Raw genomic sequence first — 26,629 nt, forward strand, 5'->3', positions numbered from 1 at the left:
AAAAGAAGACCAAAATCCTAAAGGAATGCTAATAGATTGTTAAAGAAATAATAACATTTCAGTTTATCCAATAGGATCTTAATGTATTCTTTGTCGATACTTGTCTGATTGCTTTAGGATTGGTTCAAAATTATGAAACATTCCTTCAAGATTATTTTGCATCATAAATATACTCTCAAAACACAAATGGCTGCTTCATATGTTAACATTAAATGCCAAATTAATCTTTGGTAATCAAAGATGGAAACTTAATCGAAAACGATTATCGGAAAATTTAACTATTAAAACAACTATGAAAAAACAGAATGTTCTTCACTGACAATAACACTGATTATCTCTGATCAAAATAAAGAAACACAAATGTTGATGTAAAACAATCGCAATAATTGAAAAGAACTGTTTGAAAGAATTGATTCACGGAAATAAGTCAAATTCCCAAAACCCTGGGTAACTGAGAATTGTGTTTCATATGCATTGTTAATATAACAAAATAACAATGATTATTTTTAAAAAACCTCAACATGTATGTTAAGCACATGAATGCAACAGCCAATCAGAGGCATTTAAGTTGCCGGTGTTCTGACAATCTGTGCTACCTGCTCAGGATGTGCTACCAGCTGTTTGATTCCGATTCCTTGTTTTCAGAATCGATTCCATGAGTTGATTCCAGACTCATTTTTTCGATTCCATTAAAAAAGGGAGGTAAAATTGAATCTCATAATAAACAGCTTATTTTAAAGCATTCTTTGCACTATTTGTCATAGAATGAATGGCATTTACTATTTATAGGTCTATTCTAGTGCAAAGCTTCAATCGTGATACATTTGAGGGAACTTTTATCTACATTGAAATTGCCTGTTACCACCCATCAGTTGATCTTGTTATAAAAAGGTTTATATTATTATGCAGTTGTCAACTACTTTTTGTACACTAAATGTCCAAACATACATTTTAGTTTTATCTAAAAATACAAGTTTTTGTACTGGTTTATTTCATATAATATTACAATATTTTTCATAATGTGTATTTCAAATTTTGGTTTTGAATTTGATTTCATAGAATAATTTCAATGTAAAAATTGTGTAAAAAATTTGAAAAACAAAAATGCAAAATGTTTTAAAACATAGACCTACTGTAAAAATATTGAGAATGAATAGAGAAGTGCTAGACTTTTGCTTTATGAGTGCAGTCCATTCATCATTTAAAATTTAACCTACAGTTGTATTGATGTGAACTGGGAAGCTAACTCGCAGCTACTTGATCCTCCTCTGCCATCTCCTGGTTGCAGACAGGTGTTGTAACATCGTTGAAGTTGTTACTATACAACAATTTTCCATCACAAATTTGCCAATTTATTGGATTATTAGTTTGATCCAAAGTAAAATACTGGCAGACTACAGTATAGGTCTGGAAAGCAGCTGTCCGATGTGCTGAAGGGCTTGTACGATTGCGTCATACAGATTTAAACAAACGGAGTACATTTTATGGCTGATGAAATGCAAAAGATTCAGAATCAGGTTGATGATCATTTAGCTGAAGTAATTTTATAATCCTTCTGTGAATTGAATTAGTGCTGTTAAGGCTTCTGGGGTGTGTAGTAGTTCAGTGGTCACGAAAATTAACATATCCGATTCCAAGCTTTAAAGTCGATTCTCGATTCCCAATGCCTCGGAATCAATTATTTTTGGAATCGATTCCCAGCCCTAGCAGTAAAAACAGTGATATGTAAAGTTAAAACATGGGTAGCACATGTCGGGAGGCATGGGAGAACCTGTCGGTATGTACTACAACAGCATGAAATGTGTTAAAAACCTAGGTAGCACATCTTGTCAGGCAGATAATACCTATCAGGATAGTGTGATATGGTGATTTTGTACTAAGCCCTAACTCTACCCCAAACCCTAACCCCAACACTAAAACTATGTGAATATAGCGTTGGTAGCACATCCTGATGGGTAGCATATATTTTTAGGACACCGATGCACTGGCGCAGAAGAAATCTGCTCAGCACACGCTAACAGACCGAGTTCTGCTGCTGCACTCTCGCGAATGATCTCATTGTAAACAAGGTTTTAGAAACAATGTAAATTTATTGTGCAGTGTAGACAGCTTCATTGATTGTAACGGGAGTTTTGGCGAGAGTGCAGAACTCAGTCAGTGAGATTATGCTGAACTGGAGTGATTGACAGCTTCAGTGATTATAAAGGGAGTGTTGTTTGCTCGCTTTGTTTATAATATAATCACAGTTTGAATAGCAGTTGTTTTTCCTGCTGCTAAGAGGAACAATGTGAAGTTGAGCATTTGTCACTGTCTTGATTTACTGATGCATAGAACAGCAATGAACTAATTCAGGAACACAGTTCTCTTGTTTGGGATGTGTAGCTTCATAAATAATACAGCATGCAATATATTTATATTAAACAATATTATTAATAGTGATTACAATATCAAGAGAAATAATCTTCCATTATGATTTTAGTGATAATCGCGCAGCCCTACTCCCGCAAACAACTCATAAGAATACCAGTCTCTTCCGCTTACAACTCCCACAATGTAACAAGCTGATTGGGTCCCACGGCTACCGCGAATAAAGTCATGGCCTCTATATGGCAGTTATAACCATAAATCACTAATGATTACTTTGTGTTGTTAGACCATAGTTCTTGCATTTACATCCATATGATGAACGAGCAAGCATGCATGATGACACAGTGGCAGAAGTACTTGCAAATTCTCAGTAATGGTGAAGATGACACACCAAATAGTGGTTGAAATAATTATCAAATTTAGTGCACTGGTAAATACACTGCGGTCTTGACTAAGACCATAAGCTGAGACCCACATCCAGACCAAGATCCGCCTTTATATGGTCTCAAGACATCTTGAGACCAAGACCACAAGATCAAGACTCAAATTCTATACAAGACATAAACAATATGTGTAAACATGATTTTAGTGTGATAAAATTGCTTACTAACATTTTCTGTGTAAAGTTATAGCCAATTTTACAACTTTGTTGCTATGACAATGTAGTCAAAACAGTGTTAATTTTTTCACAGTTTATTGTTTGTCTTAGTTTTAGTCTTTTGACGAAAATGTCCTTTAAAATTAGTCAATATTTCATCATCTCATTTAAACGTTTTAGTCAGTTTTAGTCTGACGAAAATGACATATAATTTTAGTCAATGGAAATAAAATCTTTTAATTGACGACAATGTGCAAAATGGACAAAAAAGTGTGTCAAAATGTAACAGACCAAACTTTAATATTCAGACATTAAGGGAAAAAAATATTTTCTAGTTTACAAATCTAGCAATTATATAACTATACATAGCCTACTGTCCTTGTTGTGAAAAAAAAAAAAAAAAAAAAAACTGAGCTCTTAAAATGAATTCTCCCCATTCACTTCCATTCAATTGGAACCTCAATTTTTTTAATGTTTTTTTTTTTTTTTTTTTTTTTTTTTAAAGGACAGATGAGTCGAGATTATTCTTTTATGGTAATCAACATTATGCCACAAATACCGTCGATATTGCTTAACTTGTATTGAACCTGGAATATTCCTTAAAATGTCTGTATTGGAACTTTTGGAATTTTTCTCAGCTATAATAATTTTCATTACTTTTTCCTGGAGGAATGACACTTTATCGTTTCTATCTGTAATGCAGCTAGGACAGAAGGCGGGATTAATCTCTATAGTCAGTCCATTTGATTGGATAAGCAGTTGCAGAAAAAGACAATTTGTCATACCATGGACTGATTAATGTCAAGTGTTTAGATATACTTTTGTAATCCTTTTCAATTGGGCAACAATGCAAGGTAACAATTCTTAATCTTATGTGTCTTATTTCTTTTGTTCAAAGCATGATTCACATCAGGTAATAATTGTTGTAAATAGCCAACGCAAAAATGTGTGATGGTTTTTAGTAGGGTTTTTTAATACCAGCAGAAAGATTTCATAATTTCTAACCAAATAATGGAACTAAATGAATTAAATTATAACAAGTTATCTGCTCCACAAAGCTGCACGGACATAAAAATGTCATGCCTCTTTGATTGCTATAAATATTGCTTTATATGACTTAAATTATGTCAAAGTTTCAAAAAGAGATGGACAAGGAAAAAAAGTGGGTATGGTGCTTTATTACCCGATGCAGGGGTCTATGTTCAGACTGATGGAACTGGATCCAAATGACCTACAAATAAAAGCAACAAAATGACTATAAAGTATCACTTCAGCAATGTGTCAGCCACAGTAGGGTTTAGGGTTTAATCCTTATCTCTGTATGATCTAATAAGACTTGACACAATGAAACACATAACTAAAGCTTTCTAAAATAAGAGCCTTTTGTGAAGCCTGTGACTGAATTACTCATGAGCCTTGGGATCCGCCTGTTTTAATGTCACCTATGGTCACACAGACAACATCATCACTGTCTGATTCACTCTCCATAGTGAGGGAAAAACCAAATGTTGGCAAGTGCTAAAGAGTCTAAGTTACATGGTAGACATGTTCCTTATGTGTTGGTAAGGTTTAAAAATTAATGCCCAACAGTTTCACTAGGCTGACAGTATGAAACAACTAATAAAAAGCGAAAATCTAAAACATTTTTACGAAAAGATGTACCTGGTAACCATTCACATCATCCACATCACCAATCAGAGCGCTGAGGAAGACATACAGTATATTTAAAGGGATAGTTCACCAAATAAAAATAATGTCATCATTTACTCACCCTCATGTGTTCCAACCCTGCATTACTTTCGGTCTTCTGTGGAAAACAAAAGAAGTTAGACAGAATATTATGGACTGACAGCATCAGACACCATTCACTTTTCCCATACAATAAAAGTGAATAGTGATTGAGGTTGTCATTTTGTCTAGCACCTCTTTTTGTGTTTTCCATGGAAGAAAGAAAATCACATGGGTTTAGTATGACATGAGGGATTCAGATATACCTTCAAAATAGAGAAAGCTAAATGTTTGAATTTAAGTAAATAGCAGTAAAACATGTATTCTTAATGAGTAAAAGGTTTATTTTAAGTATCGGATAAGGTCAGGTCTGGGCTAGGTGTGAGCTCTTCAGGGAAAACTGCATTTTGCTTCAGATGCACAGGATTTTTCAGCTTCAACTGTCTGTCTGATTTAATCACATGCACTAATTGATGCTACAAAATGATAAAAAGGCTTTTACATTCAGCAAATTTGGTTGTTAGATTTTGGACAGGTGCTTATTCAACTCATCACGACAGTTTTGAAAGTTTCACCACCAAGAGTGTATCCTATTTATTTCTCACTTCCATAAAGCCAGTCAGTGGGGCAATGAGGGGGACCAATTTACAAGCACATCTTTAGCTGCAGGCCTACATTGGTTTAAGTGAGGCCTATATTACTGTGGCCTCATCACGCTTATTTAAGGTCAGTGCAATGTGAGGGGCAAAAAAATCGCTTGGGTTTGAGTTTTGCTCTAATGAAGGTGAAGCAAACCAACCGATGAAAAACGCTGTGTTGTCTCCAAGAAACAGCTAACGCATCTCTACACTGTGCTGAAAAATAAAACAATGATTAATATTTATTTTCGTTCCTACCCTAATGAGCACATGAAAGGAGCTTCTATCAGCCTTGAGCGCATACAATGCTACATGAAGTGCTGAATTTAACAAGCGTCCAAATAGTTCCATCAGACACACATGGCTTGATGCGCTTTCTGAAAATTTTTCCAAAGAGGTGTATCGGCACAGATGTGCCACATATCACTAATGTTTGTGCATGGTCATTACTAAGCAGTGAAACGGGCATTAAATACACACGCTTCATTTGTACAGCACTACTAGCCCTAACAGGGAATAAATGTATCAGCCTCTCTTTCAGAGTTTGCACACCACTCAGTCTTGTAAACACTTATTTTAAATGTTAACAGGCCACGCACATTGTAAGCAAAGCCGCATTAAGGTTCTGCAGGGCCCTGAGGCTTATCCCTCCGCTGGGACATGCCAGTCGTCAGAACAGTGGTGGAATGTTTTTACTCCATGACCATGCACCACACAGATGGCTTATGCTGTTGCACACCGTCTCTGTGTTTATATCACCGTCTTCCACTGAACATGTTTACATGTGCGTCCTCCTACCAACATCGACGAAGGGAGAATATGGGGGCGGATGCCACAACTGGGGCCCCCTCCTGCAGCCACAGGCCCCGGGGCTTAAGCCCAGGTAATCTTGTGCGTTAATGCGGAACGCAATTGTTAGGAGCAAAGTGTCCTGAAAGTTGGCAATACAAATATTGCTATGTTCAGAAAATGCCACCAAAACCGTGGAGAGTTTGAATAATGAATCCAAAGGTCTTTGCACCAGTAAAGCTACTTATTTAATATTTCTATGTTTCAATATTAGTTCATCTGTGTAGGGTTGCACCAGCTGTGCGTAAGGTCAGGTATATATAATATTCAGGTTCTACATCTAACATTGATAAGGGGCAATAAATAAATATGGACAACAGACTGGATGACATTTACATTCATTCATTTTTGGTATGTGTTGTATATTTTGTTACTGTGCATGTCAGTGACACCAGGCGATGTGCACAGGCAGGCATTTTTTTACATAATGTTCTTATTAATACTATAAATCTCCAATTTTACTTTCATTTTTTTCTACTTTTGTTTTTGGCCATTCACATTCTTCTTGCATATCACCACCTACTGGGCAGGGAGGAGAATTTACAGTAAAAAAAGGACTTATATTTATCTGTTTCCACACCTAACATATCGTTTCATAAGACATGGATTAAACCACTGGAGTCGTATGGATTACTTTTATGCTGCCTTTATATGCTTTTTGGATTTTCAAGGTTCTGGACACCATGCACTTGCATTGTATGGACCAACAGAGCTTAGATATTCTTCTAAAAATCTTTGTTTGTGTTCAGCAGAAGAAAGAAAGTCATACACATCTGGGATGGCATGAGGGTGAGTAAATGATGAGAGAATTTTCATTATTGGATGAACTATCCCTTTAAGGCTGATAATCTTATAATAGGCGCAAAGTTATGTGCAAAAGATGCTGCCTATCATGAGAAAAGAGAGAATGCATGCTGGTATACAAATGAGGGTTTATGGAACAGGCTATAGTATACCTGATACTATAGCCTGTTCCATATGTTGTGAGTACTGGCACACTGAGGAATAATTCTACCACGGAGTGTAGTATTTATCTATTTGTTGTTTGCAGAGAGTATTGTTGTTTGCAATACAGAGGTTATAGTCAAAGCAGAAAGAAATTTCTGGTCATTAAATGCAGTTGTGAATGGTGTAACCTAAAAAGGAGAGACAGTGGGTGTTGCTTTGATAAAAGGCAAAGAAGAATAAAATATTAGAAACCATCTACCATGTGTCCACTCCACCAAGCGGCTTTACAGGTTTCTCATTGAAAAGTCACTCACCTGAAAACTTCTTTTTCTGTACTCTTCATCAAAATTATCATCTGTTTGTAATAAAGTCTCCATAATTTTATAGTAGTTGATTTTTCTTCTCTCTGAGTCTCTATTGAACAAGTTAATTGTCATATCTTTGCTATAATGCATTTGATATTGAGATCATACATTAGCACACAATGCCTCTGAAACGGTTTAGATCACTATAATTTACATAATAATAGCTCAGTTGATATTAAAGTCACCTATCCAGCTTTGCTAAGCTTTAAAGTGTAACAGTGCATATTACATGGTGTGTGTAAATGTATTTATGCCATATGTTCCCAGCAAGGGTTGATTTGAAAGTAAATGTTATGAAACGCGTGCAGCTGGAAAAATAACGGTCTTCTCTCTCCGATGTAATTAAATTATGGTTCAGACCCCTGCTTAACGTGTGCTTTTGGGTTGTTAGATTTTGGACAGGTGCTTATTCAACTCATCACGACAGTTTTGAAAGTTTCACCACCAAGAGTGCAGTCTATTTATTTCTCACCTCCATAAAGCCAGTCAGTCTTGTCGTCAACACTCTCATCAGCTGTTTTCTCGACCTCTTTAGTGGAAATGGTGATTACGACCAGTTTTACAACTTGCTTTGAGATTAGAGGCTTATATGCACTCGGTGATTTACCGATTTTTGTTACGGATTTTTTTTATTTTTTTATGTATTTTTATTTCGCTGTTACAGTGACACGCTGAGTGCTGGAGTGCGTTACCAAAGAGATTTAGCTCACTTCACGCGCACGTGTGGTGGACACGCAGGGAATTTCAACATCAACACATATTATGATATTTATTTTCTGTATTTATTTATTTGCTCAGTTATTGAATTATTTATTCGTGTGTATATATATATATATATATATATATATATATATATATATATATATATATATATATATATATATATATATATATATAGTGGGTCAACAACAAATTAAGATAACATTCTTAATAAAAACATTTTTATACAAATATATATATATATATATATATATATATATATATATATATATATATATAAAATATCATGAACAACAAAATTACATTTACACTGTCAAAACTTCAACATCAATTTGGCATGAAAGGCTTAACACATCAGAATCAAAGAAAGGGGAAAAAACAATGGGGGGAGGGGCAAAACCGTTTCTACAATAAATTAGATATTACAAGGAGATCATATAATTTCAATGCTTTTTCACTTTTCATTTTTACAAGGGCTTCTGAAAAACATTTCAGTTCATTTCTAAATATTATAAACAGAGGAGGGGATATGAAAAATCTACTTTTATGTATATAATACTTTGCCAATATTATTTTATTATAATCAAATAAAATAATAAAAAATTTTCTAAGGTAAAAGTATCAGCAACTACATATTTTTCTATCAGCCAATCCTGTCGTGTTCTCCAGAAGGCACTTGAGAAATCGTATGAAAACAATATATGTTCTGTATCTTCCGAAAAGCAGTTTCAAAAATGCACATTTTTTAAATACAAAAAAGGCACATTTTCAAGATTAAATCTTACATTTAAGAATGTAATGTAACAAATTTCTTAAAATTTGAAAATGGTAGCGAGATCTGATTACAGCCCATCTTATGTGTTTGTTGGTACAGTTCTCATTCCTAAATTCAATTTCTCCAACATATAAAGAAGGAAGAACTGCAGTAACTTTAGAATATAACAGAGAACCTCTCATTATAATTTTTATTCCAGAAGGTACTGCATTTACAACTATAAAGAACCATTTTGGATGACAGGCAAATCCGTTTTTTAAAGTGAAAGCACTGTGATCTAAAATGTTACCATTATCATCTATTAGGTCCATGACAGACCAAATATTTTTATTTAACAATTCCTCATAAAATAAAGATTTATTTCTATGTAAAATATATATATTTTTTCCAAATTGGGGTATCATGGGGTGTAAAGTTGTGTGTATGTGCCAATTTCCAAAATAATTCCACTTTTCAAAACTCCCAGCTGATAGTTACACAATGACGTCTAATCATCAGGATCCCCCGGTGCCACGTCACCTCTGAGAGACTCGCATGGTGGTTTTGTTTTGAATGGTAATTCCATTCATGTGACAGCTCAGTTTTAAATGCCAGCTTTGAGGAAATATGTTGCCCACAGATGGTTTTGCCTGTTATCCCAGTCAAACATGGGAAAAGGTGCTGTCAAAAGTGAAAAAGGCTGTTGTTTTCATGGACGACCGGTGCTCGGAGAGTCTGCACTGGAATGGTGGAGCTGCTCTTCTGCTTGAGGCTGGAGCTCGAAACATCAAACAGTTCTCCAGCTTTGAATCAGGCGGACAGAACAAGCCCAAATCTGTGTTTGTGGTCAGCACCGTGCTGAAAGTTAGAGCTGCAGACATTATCAAAGACATAATTTCCCTCAGTCACTTCCAGTACTGTGTGGTTTTCACAGCTGTTCCTCACCCAGTTCACCTACTTGTGAATAATGTTACCACTGATCTGGAGGGGAACCCAGTGTTTGAGCAGTTTGAAGAGAAACTGTGTGAGTGGATGGGTGACATGAACTATACAGCTGAGGTCATGCATGCCCCTGTGGTCTTTGCCCCCCTGACACAGCAGCTCCATCTCTTGCCTGCTTTCTCTGACCTCTTCCCCTCACTGAAAATTGATTGATGCCATCACCGAGAAGAGGCCGGAGAAAGACGATACGGGAGTGAATTGGATGTGGAAATGCACTCTCTTCCTCCTGATCTCCATATACAGATTAAAGCTCTTGCTTCAGTACTCAATGCCCTGTTTGAGTTCATCAGTACCCGTAAGGAGTGCTTTTCAGTGGGCCCGATGAGCCGTCTGATCGCAGGGGAATTGGCCAATCATCCACAGGCCAAAAACAGGAGGAAAGCGGCCCTCAGCAAAGCATCAATAGTGTTTGTTGACAGAACTCTTGATTTTGCAGGTGTAGTTCAATCTGCCAGTACTGTATGTATTCAGTACTTAGACTAATATGTTACAACACTGTGGCATAAAAGAGCACATAACTTGTTAAAGGGATAGTTTACCCCAAAGTGAAAACTGTGCCATCTTTTACTCACCCTCATGTTGTTCCAGACCCCTTTGATTTCTTTTGTGGATCACAAAAGGAGATGTTAGGCAGAATGTTAGCCTCAGTCACCATTCAATTTCATTGTATGAAAAAAAAAATGATGCAATGAAAGTGAATGGTGACTGAGGCTGTTAGTCCCTAATAAACTGCCTAAAATCTCTCTAAATGTTCCACAGAATAAAGTCATATGGGTTTGGGTTCACTATGCCCTTTCAAAACCTAAAAATTTAGTCAGTTAACCTGTCCTCGGTTTATATTATTTCCCAACAAATAGGAGCCGTGGGACACCATGGTGACAGTCTGGTTGAGAAAATACTTGCAGTGTTGCCACAGTTGCCGGGTCATGTGACTGATGTTCAGGTGGACATGATTGAGCTCACACATCTAAGGCACACGGCTGATACACAGGGAATCCTGGCACCTGGCCGCTTGGCACAAAACCAGTAAGAGCAATTACACTGACATATACAACAAATTATTACTGTATCAGGCCAGCAGGTATTGTAATACGAGTCATTTAAAAGCCAGTCAGTGGTTCCTTGAGTGACTTGTTCAGGCAATATAAGGTATTATCAAGAATCATTCACTGACTATCATGTTGTTTCAATCCTGTATGACTTTCTTTCTTCTGTGGAACACAAAAGGAGATGTTAAGCAGAATGTTAGCTGCAGTCACCATTAGAGGTCGACCGATAGTGGATTTGCCAGTACCAATAACCAAAGTGGTGAAAAAGGCCATTAACCGATTAATCGGCTGATGTTTTTTTAAACAAATGATTTAGGCCTATAGAGTGATAAAACATTTCTTAGTCTTTCCTTACTATGACAGGCACAGACATTGAGGCTACAAGAGTCCAAAATGAATAAAAACCTAAAAGCAGTTTAGTGTGCAACCAAAATCCCAATAATAACCAGAAAAATTAAGATTTGGTGCATAACTCTGGACTTTTAACTATAATCAAGCCCTCAATACACCAGGGACTTAGCTCTGTTACAATGCTCTATATGTATTTATCAAATGAAGCTTTTTATAGCCTATATATTCATCAGATGAAGAATTTTCTATACAAAATAAGTGTAATGTATAAGTATATACATACACACACTTTCATTGTATGAAAAAAAGATGCAATAAAAGTGTGTGGTGACTAGAGGCAGATGATATACTATTTCGGTTTTACCGATTAATCAGTGCCGATAGTTGCATTTATATATACACTACCGTTCAAAAGTTTGGGGTCACTTACTCATTCTTTATTATAATTTTTTCTTCACATTTTAGAATAATAGTGAAGTCATCAAAACTATGGAATAACATAAATGGAACTATGGGAATTATGTTGTGACTAAAAGTCCAAAATAAATCAAAACTGTGTTATATTTTAGCATCTTCAGAGTAGTCACCCTTTGCCTAGATTTTGCAGACATGTACTCTTGACATTTTATCAACCAATTTCTTGAGGTATCACCCTGGGATGCTTTTTAAACAGTATTGAAGGAGTTCCCATCTATGTTGGGCACTTATTGGCTGCTTTTCTTTATTATTTGGTCCAAGTCATAAATTTCAAAAACTTTTTTTTTTTATTAAATTTTAGTTTTATAATTAAATAAATTAATATGGTGGCACAATTATATTTTTGTCTACAAAACTAATTTCAAACATTTAAGCATACGCCTTCAGATCAAAGATTTTTAAGATCATGAGAAACATTTCAGTCAAGTGTTTCAAAACTTTTGACCGGTAGTATATATATATATATATATATATATATATATATATATATATATATATATATAAACGCAACTATCGGCACTGATTAATCGGTAAAACTGATACAGTATGTCGGTCTACCTCTAGTCACCATATCACACTTTTACTGCATCTTTTTTTCATACAATGAAAGTGAAAGGTGACTGAGGCAAACATTTTGCCTAACTTTGACTATGGGGTTCCACGAAAGAAAGAAAGAAAGAAGGAAAGAAAGTCATATGGAATTGGAACAATAGTTTATAAGAGAGTTTTAATAGAGTTTTAAAGATGAATTACATTTTTTGGGTGAATTATCTAGGGCTGCAACAACTAATTGATAATATTTATAAACATCGATAATGAAAACCATCGACAACGAATCTCATTATCGATTAGTTGGATATTTGCGGTGAGCACAGAAAAGTTCTGTTAGTGACGTCACTTTACAGCTCAATGAAAATGTGTTGCATTATGAAACTTGTTTGAAAAACGATGGAGACTAATTGAAGCAGGAAAAACATGACCCAAGATGTCCAGTGCATGAGAGCCCTTTATAAACACTTTGAAGAAGATCATAATAAGCATACAGTCTAAAATGAACCGGTTGCTGCGTCAGGTGCGTTGACAGAGTGCTTGTGCTGTTTGATGCTCTTAAGAGTTGCTTCTCTCCAGTACATAGCTCACATTTTACTGCTATTTTCTATGATTTATACTGTATATATGTCATGAATTCAGAATCAGGCACGTACAGGTGCATCTCAATAAATTAGAATGTTGTGGAAAAGTTCATTTATTTCAGTAATTCAGCTCAAATTGTGAAACTCATGTATTAAATAAATTCAATGCACACAGACTGAAGTAGTTTAAGTCTTTGGTTCTTTTAATTGTGATGATTTTGGCTCACATTTAACAAAAACCCACCAATTCACTATCTCAAAAAATTAGAATATGGTGACATGCCAATCAGCTAATCAACTCAAAACACCTGCAAAGGTTTCCTGAGCCTTCAAAATGGTCTCTCAGTTTGGTTCACTAGGCTACACAATCATGGGGAAGACTGCTGATCTGACAGTTGTCCAGAAGACAATCATTGACACCCTTCACAAGGAGGGTAAGCCACAAACATTCATTGCCAAAGAAGCTGGCTGTTCACAGAGTGCTGTATCCAAGCATGTTAACAGAAAGTTGAGTGGAAGGAAAAAGTGTGGAAGAAAAAGATGCACAACCAACCGAGAGAACCGCAGCCTTATGATTGTCAAGCAAAATCGATTCAAGAATTTGGGTGAACTTCACAAGGAATGGACTGAGGCTGGGGTCAAGGCATCAAGAGCCACCACACACAGACGTGTCAAGGAATTTGGCTATAGTTGTCGTGTTCCTCTTGTTAAGCCACTCCTGGACCACAGACAACGTCAGAGGCGTCTTACCTGGGCTAAGGAGAAGAAGAACTGGACTGTTGCCCAGTGGTCCAAAGTCCTCTTTTCAGATGAGAGCACGTTTTGTATTTCATTTGGAAACCAAGGTCCTAGAGTCTGGAGGAAGGGTGGAGAAGCTCATAGCCCAAGTTGCTTGAAGTCCAGTGTTAAGTTTCCACAGTCTGTGATGATTTGGGTTGCAATGTCATCTGCTGGTGTTGGTCCATTGTGTTTTTTGAAAACCAAAGTCACTGCACCCGTTTACCAAGAAATTTTGGAACACTTCATGCTTCCTTCTGCTGACCAGCTTTTTAAAGATGCTGATTTCATTTTCCAGCAGGATTTGGCACCTGCCCACACTGCCAAACGCACCAAAAGTTGGTTAAATGACCATGGTGTTGGTGTGCTTGACTGGCCAGCAAACTCACCAGACCTGAACCCCATAGAGAATCTATGGGGTATTGTCAAGAGGAAAATGAGAAACAAGAGACCAAAAAATGCAGATGAGCTGAAGGCCACTGTCAAAGAAACCTGGGCTTCATACCACCTCAGCAGTGCCACAAACTGATCACCTCCATGCCACGCCGAATTGAGGCAGTAATTAAAGCAAAAGGAGCCCCTACCAAGTATTGAGTACATATACAGTAAATGAACATACTTTCCAGAAGGCCAACAATTCACTAAAAATGTTTTTTTTATTGGTCTTATGATGTATTCTAATTTTTTGAGATAGTGAATTGGTGGGTTTTTGTTAAATGTGAGCCAAAATCATCACAATTAAAAGAACCAAAGACTTAAACTACTTCAGTCTGTGTGCATTGAATTTATTTAATACACGAGTTTCACAATTTGAGTTGAAGTACTGAAATAAATGAACTTTTCCACAACATTCTAATTTATTGAGATGCACCTGTATATCCGTGTTTCGCAAAACTGCTTGTCTTTACCACAAGCGAGTCTCCGTTAAACTTAACTGAGCAAGCATGCGTGCATCCTCGTCAATCAAACCGATCGCAATGGAAAAAGGGAGCGCCACCATTTTGATTAAACTCATACCTCGATTTTAGTTTCAATGTAATTAATCATGCAGCTTTCATGGATGGCTCACTGATGTCTCAGAGGTCAAAGTATGTCAGTTTTTGAAGTGTTTTAGATCATCTCTCATCAAGCGCAACCCAGCACCGCCGGGATGAGACTTTTCAACATTCAGCGTGAGAGTGAATCTGCACTGCGTTTACAGATGATTGTACTATATTAAAATGTATATAATGCTGAAAATTATGTATAATAATGCTAAGGGTCCAGATATAGTGCCAAATGTAATGTCTGATTTCACACATAAATTTATACACTGGCAAAAATTATTTTACTGTATAAGCATACACTACCATTATATTTTATTTTTTTTAAAGAATAACTAATGCCCTCTGCTAGGCTGATTTTTTTGTTCCACACCATCCCTGATGAATCATTTTACTCTTTAATGAACAGTACTTTTTAAGTTCTACAAGTAAAGGAAATGAACTGTTTTGCATATGTCCTGAAAGTAATAATAATAATTAGAAAATCAAACCTACCTATTTATGATTTAGGCTTTGTTCAATGTTTTGTGAGAGTATAGAATCGTGAATTCAGTGCAGTAATTCAAACCAAATTCTTACACCCTTTAGAATTTCTGTTTTTTTTTTTTTATTATTATTATTTTTTTATCACATTTTAAAGAAATAATCAAAGATTAATTGATTATCAAAATAATCATTAGTTGCAGCCCTAGAATTTAAGCAGGTCAGTGCACTTTGCGGCCTTTTGGCAACATCCACGGCCAGCTATTACTTGAATTAGGAAAACCCCAAAAAATAAAATCTGACAAAAATAGTATCATAAAGTTTGCTTATTTAGATCAATATTTGAAAGCTGCCATAATGAGGGTTGCAATTTTTCAATGAGTGGCCTGTCTCTTCCTTATACTGTCTCTGACATAATCCATGTTCACTTGGTGGTGAAATTAAACCTCCATTCTGATAAGTTTCACAAACCAAGTCATTTTAAGCAAATAAATGTTAGAGCTCAGGATGTAATTGGTTATAATTTAATATATACAAATCTAAATGTTACTCAATATTTGCAGATTCAGATGACGGTCTATGTTGTTTTGATGTAGGAACTAAAGATTCTATAACACTGTACCCAAGAGCAAAGCATGTAACCTAAGGTTACTCAAGGGGGAATATCCCTATAGTGAACTGTACTTTGGTTTGGATTACACAACTTCTCTACTGGTAAATTAAGGATAAGAGGAATACTTACATAATCACTGCTTTCTTCCAAGTCTGTCTGCTCACAGAAGAAAAGATCTGAAGGAATATTGGGTCTTGTTTACACATATGTTGGCACAGGAACAATGCCCAACTGAGTATTTTTAATGGAGGACCAACATTTATTTAGTCATCATAAGTGTGTGAACTGTATTTGTATTTGTCTAACCAAACGGGTTTGCTGGAGCTTTTGCCAATGGCATTTCCTATGGGGCGGGATGTGGTAATGAATGACCCCTGTGTTTCTGCAGTTCTGTGCGATTCTGTCCCACTGCTCAATTGTTTACTTAAATGTGGTGAAAACTTTCACTGTCTGAATGGAAAATAATGTTTTTTTATTTTTTTTTAATGAGCCCAGTCATACATTTAAGAGTTTTTGCTGTATATATTGCACTATTAGCCTTTGTTTGAACTCAGTCATGAGTGAAACTATGTCAACTGTCATAATAACAATAACAAATAAATTGTTGTGGTAATTCACACTATATAATCTTTCTGGCAGATGGTTTGTGGTGCAAAATCCTCTGATTGTGTTTTAATCTGCTCTCAGCTCATATTGGTAGCAGATTCTCTTGATAGGTTTTTATGTTTGAGATTTTTTGAGGCAAGTTGTGTAAGTGACAATGTGAAAACTGAACCTACTCCAGCTGGAAGGCAAATAGAAAACCCTTAACATGGAAACCAAGTTCAGTTTACAACCTATTAGATCTAAACCACATGATATACTTGAGGGTTTGTTAAAGGAGGAACTTGTTTCGTATGTCTGTTTCTTTTCCAGAATCCATCAGACAGGGATTTATAAAGCTCATTTGCCTGTGGGAATAATTCAGATCCAGATAGATTAAATTAAAGAAATATTCTGGGTTCAATACATGATAAACTCAGTTGATGGCATTTAGTTAATAATGTTGATTACCACAAAAAATCATTTAGACTAGTTCCTCATTCCTCATAAAAAAAAGCAAAAAGAAAAAAAAAAAAAAGAAGCAAAGATCTGTTTTAAAGTGACGCACTTACAATGGAAGTGAATGGGGCCAATACGTAAATGTTAACATACTCACAGTTTCAAAAGTATAGCCACAAGACATAAACAACAAGTGTGGTAGCATGATTTTAGTGTGATGAAATCACTAACTAATCTTTCTATGTGAAGTTGTATCCAATTTTACAACTTCGTTGCCATGACAATGAAATGCTGTACACTCTAAAACCCTGTTTTTGGAGAAATTTGAAGTTATTGTTTTACCTACACAGATACAGAAACATATACAAAACCCACACATGCAGTATTCCAAGCCCACATCCCTTCAACAGCCATTAGCTGGTTACAGTAGCACCATAGTGCTGAGTAAAAACACACTCTTGTCTTGAGGCCTCCAAGCAAGTATACAAGAATACGCTGTTAGCCAGATGGTGTGGAGGAAACTCTCGATTTGGTGAGTTTTCTGTTACTGTACATGTGTAAAGGTGCATTTACCACAGTAAAGAGATGGTTTTCTTTGTTTTGAACTTAAAGGGACCATATTTACACTTAAGTAGCAGTTTATTTTTTCCTTGAGGTGCAGTTATAATGATGCACCTAGGACCACCAATCACTAAATGTGCACAGGGCAATGACCTGCTATCTCCTAAAGACTGTAGTTTCTTTTTTCTGTCATGTCAGTAAGCACTCTTTCAATTACAAGATCATTCTCCTCTTAGACTTTAGTTGCAAGTTGATTCTTAACAACATGCCAACATACAACATGAAGGAAGGGCTTGCAGTCGTGTTTTGCTATGATTTACTTAGAATGGGGGAAAAAAAGAGCAGAAATATTAAATGGATGAGACCGTGGTTAGGGAGAAGTGGGCAGCAGTTTGATGGGGTTGTTATGGATCCAACATTTCTCTGCATCACCCTTCTCTTGTGCTTTTATGCTCTTGCTTCTTCATTGGCTGTTGGTCATTGCTACTTTTCACTAATCAGGACAATGCGCATGCACCTGATGACTTGTCGGCCAGATTTCAAACCGTGGAAATACAGTTCAAGTCAGAAGTTTACATACACCTTAGCCAAATACATTTAAACTCAGTTTTTCACAATTCCTGACATTTAATTATAGAAAACATTCCCTGTATTAGGTCAGTTAGGATCACTACTTTATTTTAAGAATGTGAAATGTCAGAATAATAGTAGAAAAAAGATTTATTTCAGCTTTTATTTCTTTCATCACATTCCCAGTGGGTCAGAAGTTTACTTACACTTTGTTAGTATTTGGTAGCATTGCCTTTAAATTGTGTAACTTTGGTCAAATGTTTTGGGTAGCCTTCCACAAGCTTCTCACAATAAGTTGCGAGAATTTTGGCCCGTTCCTCCAGACAGAACTGGTGTAACAGAGTCAGGTTTGTAGGCCTCCTTACTCGCACACAAATTTTCTATCGGACTGAGGTCAGGGCTTTGTGATGGCCACTCCAATACCTTGACTTTCTTGTCCTTAAGCCATTTTGCCACAACTTTGGAGGTATTCTTCATTGTCCATTTGGAAGACCCATTTGCGACCAAGCTTTAACTTCCTGGCTGATGTCTTGAGATGTAGCTTCAATGTATCCACATAATTTTCCTTCCTCATGATGCCATCTATTTTGTAAAGTGCACCAGTCCCTCCTGCAGCAAAGCACCCCCAAAACATGATGCTGCCACCCAATGCTTCATGGCTGGGATGGTGTTCTTCGGCTTGCAAGCCTCACCCTTTTTCCTTCAAACATAACGATGGCCATTATGGCTAAACAGTTATATTTATATTTCATCAGACCAGAGGACATTTCTCCAAAAAGTAAGATCTTTGTCCCCGTGTGCACTTGTCTGGCTTTTTTTATGGCGATTTTGGAGCAGTGGCTTCTTCCTTGCTGAGCATCCTTTCAGCTTATGTTGATATAGGACATGTTTTACTGTGGATATAGATACTTGTCTATCAGTTTCCTTCAGCATCTTCACAGGGTCCTTTGCTGTTGTTCTGGGATTGATTTGCACTTTTCGCACCAAACTATGTTCATCTCTAGGAGACAGAATGCGTCTCCTTCCTGAGCGGTATGATGGCTGCGTGGTCCCTTGGTGTTTATACTTGCGTACTATTGTTTGTACAGATGAATGTGGTACCTTCAGACATTTGGAAATTGCTCCCAAGGATGAACCAGACTTGTGGAGGTCCACAATTTTTTTCTGAGGTCTTGGCTGATTTCTTTTGATTTTCCCATGATGCCAAGCAAAGAGGCACTGAGTTTGAAGGTAGGCCTTAAAATATATCCATAGATACACCTCCAATTGACTCTAATTAGCCTATCAGAAGCTAAATTATGCTTGACATAATTCTGTGGAATTTTCCAAGCTGCTTAAAGCCACAGTTAACTTAATGTATGTAAACTTGTGACCCACTGGAATTGTGATATAGTCAATTAAAAGTGAAACAGTCTGTCTGTAAACAATTGTTGGAAAAATTACTTATGTCATGCACAAAGTAGATGTCCTAAACGACTTGCCAAAACTATAGTTTGCTAATATGAAATATGTGCAGTGGTTAAAAAATTAGTTTTAATGACTTCAACCTAAGTGTATGTAAACTTCTGAATTCAACTGTAGTCATGGCTTAAGGGCGTTGTTAGGCACAATGCGCAGTATGGGTATTGTACAGTGATACAATATGTGGAACAACATCTATGCTGTTACTATTAGGGATGTGCATAGGTAATCAATTAATTGAGTACTGGTTCAGCTTCAAATATTAGACTAGTAAAAACACTACTTGTATAATGCAATTTTATTTTCCTTTGTGCATTTGCCTGCTGTGGATAAAAATAAAACTGCTTCTCTCACCTAAATCTTGCCATTCAACTCAATGCATTGGTTGGCGCTGTGGATGCATGACATTGTTAAAAAAACAGTTCACCAAAAAAAGAACATTTAAACTATTTTAAAGGGGTCATGACATACTATTTTTTTATATTTTTATTTAATTGTATTATCTTCCCTGAGGTCCACTTACAATGTTAGTATAGATTATTTTGCACAAAAATAGTAATAATTTAGTCATATATAATAATTTTCCACCCTGGCTCTGGCCATCTGTCTGAAACACTCGGTTTTAAGATGTCTGGCCATTTAAGACTTCAATGTATACGCCCACTATTGTGATTGGCTAAAATCATGTAGCACTTCCATTAGAGCCATATTTGAAATGCAATCTGAAGAAAATGAATAAACTCGACAAGACCACAACATTTATAAAACTAAATTTCAGGATTAACATATAACCCACATCCAACACATTTGATCTGAATATATTAAACTGTTCACTCAAGCAGCATCATAAATGATCAAACAGTCATAACATGTGAAATATTAATTAATTAAATTGTTTACTTATGGATTTCCAGTCCAATAGTGTTTTAACTGCCCCATCATTCAATAACAGTTTCTGTGACTGGTTCACAAGCAATCATGCTCATAATATGAGGCGAAAACATACATTCTTCACTGAGATGTTCTGAATACACGAATGTAAACAGTCCATGATGGTGGCATTGGGATACTTCAACCGGTTTCAACAGGCCAAAGCAGAGACGCTGGTCTTCACGTCTCACATCTTCCATGTTTGTTTACACACAGGACTGCGTGCTTCTCCCAGTAAGTGGCAGCAGCAGAATGACATGCGTTTTTGAAAGTTGTGTTTGTACCGCTCTTAAAACGTGGCGCACATTGCCGAAAACTGATCAAAATGATCAAATACATCCAACGAGTGTATTTTTACAAAATACCAACAATTAAAAATAGCACAGATGGGTGCAAAAAAACAGTCCAGGATGCCTTCAAAACAGCACAACAGCTGAATGAATCACAATTGGTGTCTCCATTTTAGAGTTATAACTTGACATCGCATCTTTTAAAAGCAGCACAAGATGTATGATAATGGTCAAAGCTATGCACATTTATATAGATTATATAGAACATTTAAATCCAGACAGGCACATGAAGATGTCCTGTGTAAGTCCACTTTGGATGAATTTCCCATGACAGGCCCCATCTCTCTCCTCTTCACCTGTGTGACTGACTCTGAGTACCAGCGGGCAGGACCAAGGGTGCAATGATGGAAAAATAGGCTTTGCATATGCAGATGTATTTGGTTCTTGTGACATCACATGTTCTATGAATTCCAAACAAGCCATTTTTGCATCTTGGTTTAAATAAACACTTTTTTTCTATTGAGGAGTAAGTTTTCAGTTCTGAAACTTACAGTATGTTTTTATAGTACAATAACCTCTTATATGTCAAAAGATCAAGGAAAATTTGATTCCTCATATCATGACCCCTTTAAGTCATACTCTTCGGAAGACTTGGAATGTACAGTTTGTTTCTATGTGTGAGTGCAAATGTTTTTTTTTTTTTTTTAAATCATTTTTAAATCTAAATTCAAGTAATTAATTACTCATTTGTATGTGTTACACAATTACTTGAAATGCCCATCCCTAGGTACTATATTGTGTATTTTAGCATGACTGGAATGCTGCATTGACCAATCAACATCTAGGACCGGACTATCCCTTTTATTATAAACAATATTCAATGTGAAAAATTGTAGTTGTATTGACAATTTACTGGCAGGATTATTTACTTTTTTGTATTATATTTGAGTTTTTAGAGTGTTTGTTTTTGCAGTGTGGGCTGGATTGAGATATTAGATTTGACTTGGTATGCTGTTTTCAGTTATCTGCTGGTATTTGTGTAGGCGTGTCCACTAATCACCTCAGTATGTGCTCATTCTGTCATTCTGTCATGACGTGATGTGCATATTAAGTAATGGAAGTTTGTTCATGTTTAAATGTATTTTGATTTCACTACGTGTATGTGCTTGCAATTTTAATCTTCCCTATAATTTTTGTTTTTCTACTCCTATCTGTTTCTGATTTGATTTCTGGAAATATATATATATATATATATATATATATATATATATATATATATATATATATATATATATATTTTTTTTTTTTTTTTTTTTTTTTTTTTTTTTTTTTCAGAAACCAAATCAGAAACAGATGATTGACAATGATTGACAATGATTGACTGATGAGTTTCTAGAGAAAGCTTTTTCTTTTTTGCCATTTTTGACCTAATATTGACCTTACATATAGACCAGTATATATATATATATATATATATATATATATATATATACATATACTGGCGGCCAAAAGTTTGGAATAATGTACAGATTTTGCTGTTTCAGAAGAAAATTGGTACTTTAATTCACCAAAGTGGCATTCAACTGATCACAAAGTATAGTCAGGAGATTACTGATGTAAAAAACAGCACCATCACTATTTTAAAAAAGTCATTTTTGATAAAATCTAGACAGGCCCCATTTCCAGCAGCCATCAATCCAACACCTTATCCTTGAGTAATCATGCTAAATTGCTAATTTGGTACTAGAAAATCACTTGCTATTATATCAAACACAGTTGAAAGCTATTTGGTTCATTAAATGATGTTTAACATTGTCTTTGTGTTTGTTTTTGAGTTGCCACAGTATGCAATAGACTGGCATGTCTTAAGGTCAATATTAGGTCAAAAATGGCAAAAAAGAAACAGCTTTCTCTAGAAACTCGTCAGTCAATCATTGTTTTGAGGAATGAAGGCTATACAATGCTTGAAATTGCCAAAAAACTGAAGATTTCATACAAAGGTGTACACTACAGTCTTCAAAGACAAAGGACAACTGGCTCTAACAAGGACAGAAAGATGATGTGGAAGTCCAGATGTACAACTAAACAAGAGGATAAGTACATCAGAGTCTCTAGTTTGAGAAATAGTCACCTCACATGTCCTCAGCTGACAGCTTCATTGAATTCTACCTGCTCAACATCAGTTTCATGTACAACAGTAAAGAGAAGACTCAGGGGTGCAGGCCTTATGTGAAGAATTGCAAAGAAAAAGCCACTTTTGAAACAGAAAAACAAAAAGAAAAGGTTAGAATGGGCAAAGAAACACAGACATTGGACAAAAGATAATAGGAAAAGAGTGTTATGGATCTTAACCCCATTGAGCTTTTGTGGGATCAGCTAGACTGTAAGGTGTGTGAGAAATGCCCAACAAGACAGCCACATCTATGACAAGTGCAACAGGAAGCGTGGGGTAAAATGTCACCTGAGTATCTGGACAAACTGATAGCTAGAATGCCAAGGATCTGCAAAGATGTCATTGTTGCACGTGGAGGATTTTTTGATGAGAACTCTTTGAAGTAGTGTAAGAAGTTCTGAACATTTTATTCAAATTGTAATAGTAATTTTTCAAGTTATTAATGTCCTGACTATACATTGTGATCAGCTGAATTCCACTTTGGTGAATAAAAGTACCAATTTCTTTCCACAAGAGCAAAATCTGTACATTATTCCAAACTTTTGGCCGCCAGTGTACACTGCCGTTCAAAAGTTTGGGGTCACGACTGAAATGTTTCTCATGATCTTAAAAACCTTTTGATCTGAAGGTGTATGCTTAAATGTTTGAAATTAGTTTTCCAGACAAAAATATAATCGTGCCAACATATTAATTTATTTCATTAAAAACAAAAATGTTATTTAAAAAAAAAAAGTTTTTGAAATGGATGACTCAGATCGAATAATAAAGAAAAGCAGCCAATAAGTGCCCAGCATAGATGAGAACTCCTTTAATACTGTTTTAAAAGCATCCCAGTGTAATACCTCAAAAAGTTGGTTGAGAAAATGCCAAGAGTACGTTTCTGCAAATTCTAAGCAAGAGTAGTCTACTTTGAAGATGCTAAAAAATCACTTTTTTTTTTTTTTGTCACAACATAATTCCCATAATTCCATCTGTTATTCCATAGTTTTGATGCCTTCATTATTATTCTAAAATGTGAAGAAAAAAATATTAATAAAGAATGAGTAAGTGACCCCAAACTTTTGAACAGTGTATATATATATGGCTGTCAAATTAAAATTAGAAATTTGAATATTCGTAAAATGTAAGAAAAATACGCACATTCGAATGCTAAAACTGCACATTTGAATTTTGGATGTGTGCCAAGCACTGGCGATGACTTCAGACCAATCGCATTCTTGCGCTAAAAAAGGCTAGATGAAATGCAACAAAATAGCTGAACAGAAACCAGGTATCTCAAGACGCATTTTAAAGTGACACGGCATCTAAAAACAGTGCTCCTGCACGAGACGCTGAATAAACAAAAACAAAGCGAAACTTATATATATATATATATATATATATATATATATATATTGCCCATTTCTACACTGGTTCCCTCTTCTTAAGACCCAGTTTATTCTCAGTTGGAACTGCTGGACTCACTGGAGGACAACCGGTCCAGTTCCACCTAGTCAAATCGGTTCAATGTGAGCGTGTAGGTTTCTAGCTTGAGCTCAGCAGGGAAGCCAGTCACAAGCCTCTGGCATGTTTAGCAGAGTCTAGACAGGCTCCAGGCAAAAAAAGCAAAGCTTTTGATGCATTCTGACAGAGCCCAGCTGATCCTCAAGAGAAGAGCTCAACTCCCAAGACTCATAATGTCCTTAAACGTCTCTGGAGACAGTGCTCTGTTGGATAACACCAACGTCATTCATATTTGACCGAGTTTTGCTATCCCAATATTGCCAGGTCAAAGAACATGTACAAATATCAAATATCTTCCACAAACAGATTTGTAATGCTTTATTTTAATTCCTATCCTGTTGGAGAGACCTAACTAGAGTCTTTCATTTTCTTAAGAAAATATGAGTGGTGCTTGCCCGTGCAAAACTTGCCACCACAATGTTAGGATGTTGTGGGAGATTGCCTGGGTATTGCTATGTGGTTGCTAGGGTGTTCTGGGTGGTTGCTTACTGACCAATGTCAACAGAGCACACCCCCAAGTCTCTTCTGATATTCTGGTTCCTAGATATGGCTCGGTTCCCTCCTTCAGTGTTAGTCTGTGGGCATTTTTTTGTCTGTTTTATCATCTGCTATGCAAAATGTATAAGTCCAGTTGTTAAGAAAAGTAATAACACACCTCTCCTCAACAAGCTGCACGAATTGCAGTATCATTCAACAGTTTGGGATGAGTTACGACCGTTCAGACCAAACATGTTCTTGTGCTACAAAAAAGCTAGATGCTGTGCAACTAATATGACAAAACACAGGTGTCTCAAGAGGTTATTTTTAACTTGACACAGCATCTTTAAATCGTAACGTCTCTGTGCAAAATGATGAAATAAACAGTAAGATGTGGCGCAGTGGTCAAATGACGTCCGACTAGCATGTTTTCATAGAAAAACAGCACAGATGGATGCAAAAACATGTTTGGTGTGAATGACTCCTCACATAATGTGGGAGCCCAAAATATACTTCAGTTTTGATGTGAAAACTTCGCATAGGCCTACAGTGGTACGCTAGCATTTCAAAGTAATCTTAATTTGACTGTTCGCGCATATACAGGCGGTTGTCGCATGCACGCTACGACTGCTATGAGAGACTGGACTATTTCTCTTCAAAAGTTTAGACTCATAAATTTGTTTTTATATTCCTTCCACTGTTGTTGTTTCCACCTTCAACTCCTGTTGTTTACCGGTGTTTACATCTTCTTCTAGTGCTTCTTTGTGACCGCACTGGCTCAACTGTGAGTGTTGCCACCTTGTGGACCCTCTAATTAGTGCAAATAATTTACACATTCAGAGTACGCACGGTTAGAAAAATCGGGCCACACGCTTTCAGTGCTCAAGCACTCTGCTGATGACGGAATTTGCGTCACATGTTCTGTACCCCGATGCCTAGCATTCACGTCTGACCAAAGTATACTTTGGGCTTTAGGCTTAGGGTTTGCTCAAATTCCTAACATTGAGTGTGAGAAATAGTAAGAGCAAGCCTTGCCTTAGCAAGCATCACAAGTAATAACTGTTCTGACTTGGTTTTTGTGGCCCCGCCTAGCAGTGCTGATGTTGGCATTGTTCCTGTCAGCTCAGGTGAATTGAATTGGCTGCACTGTGTTATTCTAGCCCAGATATAGCTATAGGCTCAGAAAAATATTTATTTTATGTTCCTAATGGTGGGTTGTCTGGCTAATTTTGCCTTCTTTATTGTACAGTGTTTCCCTTTGTAATTGTAGGCTCTGTTTCGGGGTCGCTGGATTTAGTTTTGTTACGGGTGGTCATTTTAGGCGTCGTGAAAAGAGCAGGCTGCTGATAGGAGACTTCCTCTTTCTCGGCTGTGAGAACCCCGGCTTTTAATAACAGTCTGGTTGTACACTGTGCCTATTCAGGTCTGACTCGAGAAGCTTCTGGAAATCTCTGTGTTTTTGAGTGTGGTTGTAGGAGAAATATGAGTGTCTTTGTAATGGAAGCCGTGTCTGCTGATGTTTTGGTAGGTTGGGTTTGAAATCCTCATGAGGACTTGAATTTATGTTCTTTTAAAAATGGTAACGTGTGCAGTCTCTGGTGGGATGGATTGTGCTGTGTGTAAAATTTCGGTTATAGTGGATTTCAGGATTTCACATCTGGTTAGCTAAAGGAGAGCTGTTTCATGTCCTGCTGTAGTACAGCATTCAAACAACCTGTCTGTCTGCAT

General features: G+C 36.4%; 2 pseudogenes; one reads left to right on the top strand and one right to left on the bottom strand.

Moving 5' to 3' along the window:
* LOC127409947 (pre-mRNA 3'-end-processing factor FIP1-like) overlaps positions 1–9,286 on the bottom strand; it is a 46,493-nt pseudogene extending 37,207 nt beyond the window's left edge.
* A 308-nt stretch (positions 9,287–9,594) lies between these two features.
* Positions 9,595–26,629, top strand: part of LOC127456745 (sec1 family domain-containing protein 2-like) — a 319,933-nt pseudogene continuing 302,898 nt past the window's right edge.

Source organism: Myxocyprinus asiaticus, chromosome 19 (genome assembly GCF_019703515.2).
Source record: "Myxocyprinus asiaticus isolate MX2 ecotype Aquarium Trade chromosome 19, UBuf_Myxa_2, whole genome shotgun sequence".
Lineage (NCBI taxonomy): Eukaryota > Metazoa > Chordata > Actinopteri > Cypriniformes > Catostomidae > Myxocyprinus > Myxocyprinus asiaticus.